A 9,305-nucleotide genomic window follows, 5' to 3' on the forward strand; every position below is an offset into this window, starting at 1 on the left:
ACTTCAGCCAATCAAGCATTATATTATGATATTATGATAATTAAGCACTATTTAATGATAGAACTAGTGATTAGAACTAAAACTTGGTAACCATGAATGAATGCATATTTGTAATTTTAACTGAACTTAGGACTGGTGGTGGTGTTTAAGATATTGTTGGTCATAGGTAATAGTAATTATTATTAAAAGATACTACTACTACTACTATTATTATCTGCTGGGTTCATGAATATTAATCACGTTGTCAGCATTCGTTCGAACTGATTTGTTGAAATCAAATCAGGGACGGTAATAGAAGAGCGCCAGCAAACGAGAGCTGTTTGCGCATTAGCTCCGCCCACTGCCGAGAAACCAGCATATCTTCTGCTTGTTCTTAAAAGCAGAATAATTCTAAATGAACTCTGTTATTTTGACAGGAAAATACAACAAAGAATATGGTTTACATATTACTTTTTGATTGTTTTTCAGAATTTTTATTTTTTTGAAAGTCTGTTATTCAGGTTCTATTTGCTCCAGCTCTCTGCAACTTATATTGTTTGATTCCACTAGGTGCCAAGATGTGCCAGAAAAAAATTATCTTTCAAATAACAGCTTCTAAACAGGAGTTATTGAATTATAACCGAAGGGAGTTTAAAAACAGGTTTTATAAATCATATTGCCCCCAGAATCCTATTTTACTATGTGCCATAGCACTTTTCTTGATTATTGACTGAATTATGTTTCATTTTTATGTTTGTATCGTGTACTGTACTTTACTGTCAATACATCATTTATCAGATTGTTAGCTGTGCTTTTACGTTTCAAAATAATGATTCTATCAAAAAACGGAGCAAAAGCGCTCATATGTGCTCAACAGACACGCGTCCTCTCCTGATGAACGTTCTTCATCATATATAACTTTCATTATAATGTTCATCGATTGCCATTACCCGAGCCGCCGATGCGTTTGTCTTCCAGCGTGCATTATCGCCTTCAAAACAGTCAAAGAAATCTACAAGACCCACGCTCAAAACAGCTCCAGCGCTGACCCGGATCCTCTCTCTCCCCCCTCCTGTCTGTTGACCTAGAGGTGTCAAATTTCACGGCTCTGAGTGGCTCGGCGTGCTTGAGTGGCGTATAATCTGACCTATTGCCGCCCACTGAGCAGCACAGTATTGTAGAACATAAGAGCCGCTGGCCGGAGCTGCTATGATTTGGAGAGCGCATGTTTGCCAAAAGAGCGTCTTTTTTCTCTGGTGCGCTTCTGTTGCGCAGCTGGACAAAACGCTATATATCTCACCGATGGAGAAGAGATCCTAATCTAAAAGCTAATATAGAGTATATAGATATTTGTGGCTGTTTGCGGCTGACTGAAGCAGTGCTACAAGTAGGAATGTAACCCATACGAAAATTTGCTTAGAGGTGAGAAATTTCACATCACGATTCTATTGATGATCATTCGATCTGTGATTGTCACACAATGAAATAATACATACTCAAATTCCTGAGAATGAGAGCTTTCTTGTGATATATGACTTGACTGTTTTGCGAAAAATATAAAAAAATACACATTCTTCTGAAAAATTATTCGCAATCATTAGGTGGAAATTCGTGTGTGGGTCGAATACATTCATTTTACTGCTTTATGTATCATAAAACCAAAAAGTAATGGTATTATTTGTAAAGAAGACACTCTACGCTTTCAAATGCTACCATATATGGGCTGATACCATATAAGGAAGGCTTTGCAAATGAAGCATAAACATTTTTTACGTGATTTGATCAGTGGTGCTAATGCGATAGCTGTGGGTTTGAATACAGCCTGTGTTTTGTTCCGATCCAATTCTAGGGAAAAAAACTGTCACAAAACACCAAAATAAGTTACACTACTTTATACAATCATTGAGTGTTTCCTCAAAATATCTTCTTTTTTTTCCCACAGAAGAAAGAAGACAAGTTTGGAATGAGTATGAAATAAGGGTGAGTACATAATGACAATTTAAATTTTTGTGTGAACTGTTCCTTTAATTGTATGAACTGTCCCATTTAAAGAACTAACAAACCGACTTCCATTGGTGCCCACAGCAGGACGTCCTATACAGGCTCTACACTAGCACAGCTCTCCACAGACCTCTTCACTGAAATATCGCTACACCATCTCACTCATAACTGTAACATTGTTCTGGAAAGAGATTTTCATTGCAGCTGAGAGATTGCAGCGTTTATGAAAACTGAACTCCCATCAGCCCAGAAGTGCTGGTGAGTCTGGCCCTTCGCATCAGAATGCAGCATTTCTGCTAGAGTAAATGAGCACCATGTGCTCTGTGGCTATCGCTTCCTTCATCATCCCTCCTTCATCCTCTTCTCACCATGTGTAAAGCGGTTCAGCCCCAGGGATGCACGTCTGGCGAAGGGCTGTTGTGGAAACTCACACAAGCTCCTTATCGTTCAGATCTCAGAGAGTCATGCATCCAGCTCGGTTTCCCCACAGCACCTTCATCTCATTCGGTCTCACACATCAGCCAAGCCCCTCCACCCCAGCTCTACACACCCAGACATTTGTGAGCAAGAATCAGGCCAGGAGCTCCAGTCAGCCATTCTTGAGGACCTAAAAAATGTATTCAAGCTTCTATGAGAAAACAGAAGAAAAGGGTGGAGTATATATATATATATATATGTGTGTGTGTGTGTGTGTGTGTGTGTGTGTGTGTGTGTGTGTGAGAGAGAGAGAGAGAGAGGGAGAAAGAGAAAGAGAAAAAAGGAGAGAGTGATAAAAAGAAAGAGCAGATTCTTGCACTGCTCTGGATGTGGTTCAAATCAAACAGATGTCTCTCCACAAGGACATTCAGTAAACACAATGATGCTTTCCTCTTTCATCTTGACGCTGGTATGAAAGATGCCTGATTGACAAGCTTGTGATGGTGGATGCTAAATTAGTCTCAAATTAGGGATGAACAGAACAAAAGATTAGTAGTTTACTGTGGTGGACTAGACAAAAAAAACTAAAAAAACTAAACTAAACAAAAACAAAAAAATAACAAAAACTAAAACTAAACTAAACTAAACTAAAAACCAAACAAAAAACAAAAACATTTAAAGAACTTTTTTAACATATTTAATAAAACTAATATTTATTATAAATATTAGTGCTGTCAAATGATTAATCACATCCAAAATAAATGTTTTTGTTTACATAATATATGTGTGTGTACTGTGTATATTTATTATGTATATATATATATATATATAAAGACACACACATACAGCATATATTTTGAAAATATTTACATGTTTATGTGTATATATTAATATTCATAACTTATATCATATAAATATATTAAATATACAAACAACATTTTTCTTAAATATATACATGCATGTGTGTATTAATATATACATAATAAATATACACAGTACACATATATTACGTAAACAAAAACTTTTATTTTGGATGCGATTAATCGCGATTAATCGTTTGACAGCACTAATTAATATCAATAACAATACTAATTTTGGTTATTATTAGTTATTAATAATGGCTAACAATAAGTAATAATATTTGCATTTATTTATAATAATAATAAATCATCCTCTATAATAATAATAACAATAAAAAAAATGAAATTTTCTCAAAACATAATTAATCACACACAAACATGCATAAACACGTCCAACTGTCACCCACTGAAAAATAAACAAAAATCAACTGAAATATTATGACTGACTGTAACTAACATCAATATTAACCCATGCCAACAATCATCAAGCAAATATCTGACAGATCATTATACTGGCAAACTGCAGTTCACACCGCTGATGGCTCGAGACCAAACGTGTGTGCAGCACATCTATCCTCAGTCTGGCCTCATTAGACTCAAAGTCTAGCTGAACTTTCTCTGAAAGGACAAGCGAAAGAATGCCTGAATGCCTTCCAGGCTTAAGAGTGAGGATAAGCCCATGCTTCCCATAGCTGAAATTCACAGTCCCTCACGGTGCTATCAGACCCAGGCCTCACATTCTTCTCCCTATTCTGTTATCTTCAGCCAGAAGAACCAGATAAAAGAAACAAACCCCGAGTTTAGCAAAGCACAGCTTGCTGGAACACTGCATAGAGGAGAATAGTGACCATATTACATTATCATTATTCAACCTAAAAGTACCAAAAATAGTGTTATCTTGTTAAAAATGTACCGTTTAATATGTGTATGTGCCAAGTTTGTTTTCAGCTTATTAGAATAATAAATTATCTTAGAAACATGCTAACATCAGACTGTAGAATCAACAGTAAACAATTCAATCATGAGCTCTTGCGCACATGTAGAATGTTCAATTCAGTCAATGTTGCAATGCATTCTGGGATTATGAGGTTTAATTTCAGTTAGCATGCTATGCTAGAAAATACAGCTGACAGCAGGCTGCAGCTCACTAAGGTTTAAACCTATTTTACATAGTAAAAAACACACTGAATACCTGATATCTACTGCTACTCATATTATATTTCAGGATACTTATTTTTGTGAGACTAAAAACTGCCATTCCTTTAACGCAAGACACGTATGCACACACACACATACATACACTGGTTATGAGGATGTTACTGACTCCAGCAACCAAGTTAATGGTTTCCATTAACATGAGAGGAACCGTTAAGTTGGAGCCTGTGGCTCCTAGGGACCGATTAGAGGAGAACTCTCAGGGGGGAGGTTGTATATGAGCGCGGTGTGTGCTATGCCTCCGGCATCCTCTTCTGTTTTTATGGCTTTTGGACTCATTAAATGCAATAGCATTTTGACACTAGCATAAGGTATGTGTTGAATTAAAACACATAAAAGACATTTCACTCATCCACAGACAACAGAGAGGTTCAGATGAAGTGCCAAGCTGCAGATCACCACATTTAGATGGACAGTGTGTGTGTAAACATCTTTCTGCTGGCCTGTCATTTTACTATTCTGAATTGCCCCCACACTAAGGAGGATACAAGGAGATAACAATGACCCACTCCTGAACCACAGATTACCTTTAGCTGAAGACGTACAAGAGGAAGTCCTACAAGACCTAGAGGATTAGCTCCCGCTGAGCTCTCGTCCTCTTTTACCATTTCCACAAGGTGGGAGGTGGGAACCAAAGAAGCTGTTTGCTTAAAGGGATAGTTCACCTAAAAATTCACTGGAAATCATACTGTCTACACTGGCTTTCCTATTGAGACAACATATTGTGAATTCACCAAGAGAGCCAAAATTAGTCATTTCTGCACCACTAACACCTCATCACCACATACATGCAGAATATTTTTTTTCTAAATTGTTTCCAAACACTTCTCTTGTAAGCCAGAAAGTCCCACCTCTGAATGTCAACATGGGATCATTTTAATGCAGTTTATGGATAATACAGACATTTTGTCAATACCAATAATACTTATTTTCATGTTGAGGCTAGTTGATAAATGGCTAATATTAAATGTAAACTTTGAAAAATAAATAAATAAATAATTATTTTTAAAAAATCATATCAACTTATTTAGATGCTACTGCGAATGAAAGGAAAACATTTTAATGCACTTTTTATAGCCGATCATTTTATGGTTAATAATGTTAATCATTTTTATGTTACGGCTGATGAATAATAAATAGGCAATATTAAAATTAAACATTAAAAATACAATTATTATTACAATTATAGAGGTGGAAAGTAACTAATTACAAATTATTTTGTTACAGTACTTGAGTAAATTTTTTCTACTTTCTTGAGTATAATTAAATTGTGGTATTTTTACTTGAGTAAAATAAAACTAAAGTATTCAACTTCGCTACATTTATTTTTCACCAAAAGTACAAAGTACAAAAAAAAAAATCGATGGAGCACCGATGGAGAAACAGAGCGAGCCGGCGTTTGACGGGCACTTTTCAAACTCCTGGGGTGGAGCCCTGCTCTTCAGCCAATAACAGACAGGTCTGACTCGGGTGCAAAACCAATCAAAACTTCCCGTTCAGCTGGGGGGCGGGGCGTTCAAACCACGCTTTGCTTTGACTGTCAATCACAGGCGTTGTCGTTTTGAATCAGCATAGCGTTTTAATATTTTAGTGATTGTGAGCTATGCTCTGATTTTAAATCGTAATTTTGTCAGCTCCTGAAATGGGTCATACCATTGATATTACACAGCAGTATAAGTAAATAGAAACTCGGTTGATAGAAGGACACAGTTTGGCTCCCACAGGACGCATTTGGCTCCCAAACTTTAAACTAAATGTATAAAGCTAAAATAACCTCAACATTAACAACAACATTGAAATAAGAGCGCATGCATTTTTACGTGCATCTGGCTGATAGATCAACCATGATTTATCTGTCAATCAGATGCATTTTAAATCACTTTTTCTGTGTGCGTGCTTTGGATGTGTGTGCACATGGGCAAAGAAACAAGGTAGTCTATGTATGACCAGACGATTTATTCATATCCAAAACAAGATGATGTGAACATGCAGTGAGTGCACGTTTCATTCATACTCTAAGCCGGAGGGCCAGGGTTGCCAGTTTTTCACAACAAAACCCGCCCAATTGCTACTCAAAACTAGCCCAATCGCATTTCGAGGGGGGCTCCCCATTAAAAATCGCATTCCGGGGGGTAAAATACACGTTTCTGGCAGGGTTCCCCTGGTAAAATTCGCACTCCAGGCCAGGGGCTACATATCACGTTATCGGGGTCGCTTTAACCTGCGGCAACAGTGATAAAGTAGCCCAATTCCGCGGGAAAACCACGGACTTGGCAACACTGCGGAGGGCGCTCTCGCGCAGAAAGTCCAAAACGGCCAAGTAGAAGTAATATAATGATAACTTATGACTTGCAGGAAATCCCTAATATGGACAAAGGCATCCAGCTATGGCTGTAGCTAAAAAAAAGGTAATTTCAGGTCATTTCCAGGTAATAAATATAGTATATGAATAATGCAGTGCTAATTGACATAACATTTATAACAATATAGAAACTATTCTGCCTTATTATGTGTTTGTATAAGCCAATCCTAAAATTGTCATTAGAAAAACACAGAAAAAAATATTATAGAATACAAATGATTGGTTATCGTCCAGCAGTGTATTTGATTTCTTAGCCAATTAAAAGATATAAGAAAAAAGAAAGTCAAAATTAGTTCTCTTTTTTTTTTTTTTTTACATTTCTGTCCCCCCTCATTTCTAAAATGATGGCTACGCTCCTGTGTGCAGTACAGAAAACAGTGCATGAGTCTTCTTGTGCTAGAATGGTTTAAAGTCATATTAAAACGCGCACAAAGGAAGCAATAAGAAGAATCAAAATTTTTATCTTATAACAACTACACGATTCCTGACCTTAAGCATCCTATTCCAGAATTGGAATAGATTTTGGATTCCCAAGCCTGTGTTAACATGTTAAATAAAATGCTTCTTTTTTTTCCTACCGAAAATGTCCCTGGAGTCCACCTTAGTTATTATTACAAACTACACTTTCAATGTGATTTTAAACCATTCAAGTCAAGAAGACTCGCGGGCTGTTTTCTCTGCTACACACACATCCTTGTGTAAGTGTTCTTTAGCCTGTTGATTTTCATTCATAGTATTCAGCTAACAAGGAAATATTTTGCAATAAGATGATATCTAAGATTTTTTATTTATTTATTTATTTACTATTATTTATTATTTTTACCTTATTGGAATCGAAATTAGGAATTGACAAGAATCGGAATCATTAAAATTCAAACGATGTGCAACCTTATACCCATACCCATTATTTTTTACTGGCACCTTTCTATTCACACTGTTTTAGACCCTTTCTTTTCTTTTACCCCTTCTTAAAAACAACTACAGGGATAGGTAGTATGTTTGCTTAACATAGCGTCAAACATGACAATTAATGAGACTAATATCATGTTTTGCTCCAAAATCACTATATAACATCAGTCGTGTTTGAAACAGTTAGCTTCTGTGGTTCCATGTTGCTTCTTATCCCAGTGAGACTTTTATACTGTGATACAAGCTATGTCAATTAACGTTGCATTGCAGTTGTGTGTTTATTGTCTTCCACGTTTCATCAGTCAAAGCGTCTCTATCTGCATGTTATTCAGCTGTAGTGATATCTGATGCATTTGTCCATATAAGGGATTTCCTGGGTCTCACTTCTGAAACAGACATTAAAGTACATGGATTAGGGTTAACCCTGGTCCATAATGCTCACATCGTCTCATTTTGGGTAAAAATAGAAAAATAATACTAAAGTACTTTGTAACGCAGTAACTTGAGTAGTTTTTCAGCAAACTACTTTTTTACTCTTACTTGAGTCATATTATTTTTCAGTACTTTTACTTGTACTCAAGTAAATTATTCCTTAAGTAGCAATACTTTTACTTAAGTACAATTTCTTAGTACTCTTTCCAGCACTATACAATTATTAAAAGTAAAACTAAAATCAATTTATTCTACACGTGAATTAGGCATCACAACAATGTACAATATGAAAAAGAAATATTAATTTTGTGATTTGGTAAAGATTACATTTAACAGCGTTAGTGAATTTGTGTTTTTAAAGATTAAGTGATCGTTAGGGGCCAGTTGTTCAAACATAATCTGATCGGATCAAATCTTGAAAATGGGTTGTTCAAAAGAAAAAAAGTATTCTGAAATCAGATTAAATCACAAAATCCAATCTTGGTTTTGATCTGGATGAAATCATCAGTTTGTGTTGTTCAAATCATTTTTAGGATGATTGGGATACCGCAAAAATATAATACAACTTTAAAGCTGGCCCAAAAATACAATATTTGTAACATTTAATACATCCACACATGTTTTTGCCCCCTTCCTGTTTTTTTATTTTTTGCATATTTGTCACACTTAAAAGATTCAGATCATCAAACAAATTTTTATATTGCACAAAGATAATGCAAGTAAATGCAAAATGCAGTTTTTAAATGATGATTTCTTTTATAAAGGGAAAAAAGCTGTCCAAACCTGCCTGGCCCTACGTGAAAAAGTAATTGCCCCCTAAATCTAATAACTGGTTGTGCCACGCTTTGAAGCAACAACTGCAATCAAGTGTTCGTAATAACTGGCAATGAGTCTTTCACATCGCTGTGGAGGAATTTTGGCCCACTCTTCTTTGCAGAATTGTTTTAATTCAGCCACATTGGAGGGTTTTCGAGCATGAATGGACTGTTTAAGCATCTCAATCGGATTTAAGTCTGGACTTTGATTTGGCCACTCCAAAACCTTAATTTTGTTTTTCTTGAGCCATTCAGTGGTGAACTTGCTGGTGTGTTTGGGATCATTGTCCTGCTACATAACCCAAGTGCGCTTGA

General features: G+C 36.0%; 1 protein-coding gene and 1 long non-coding RNA gene across 2 annotated transcripts in view; one reads left to right on the forward strand and one right to left on the reverse strand.

The window, feature by feature from the left end:
• The window catches only part of LOC107584937 (fibronectin type III domain-containing protein 3B-like), a 158,460-nt gene that overhangs the window by 93,496 nt on the left and 55,659 nt on the right, over positions 1–9,305 (reverse strand). The window lies entirely within an intron of this gene.
• Positions 1,257–2,581, forward strand: LOC107584945 (uncharacterized). The gene is made up of 3 exons (XR_001609197.1): positions 1,257–1,401; positions 1,922–1,959; positions 2,065–2,581. It is a non-coding gene; the product is annotated as an uncharacterized lncRNA (long non-coding RNA).

The sequence above is a fragment of the Sinocyclocheilus grahami genome, unplaced genomic scaffold, assembly GCF_001515645.1.
Source record: "Sinocyclocheilus grahami isolate Dianchi unplaced genomic scaffold, SAMN03320097.WGS_v1.1 scaffold5.1, whole genome shotgun sequence".
NCBI lineage: Eukaryota > Metazoa > Chordata > Actinopteri > Cypriniformes > Cyprinidae > Sinocyclocheilus > Sinocyclocheilus grahami.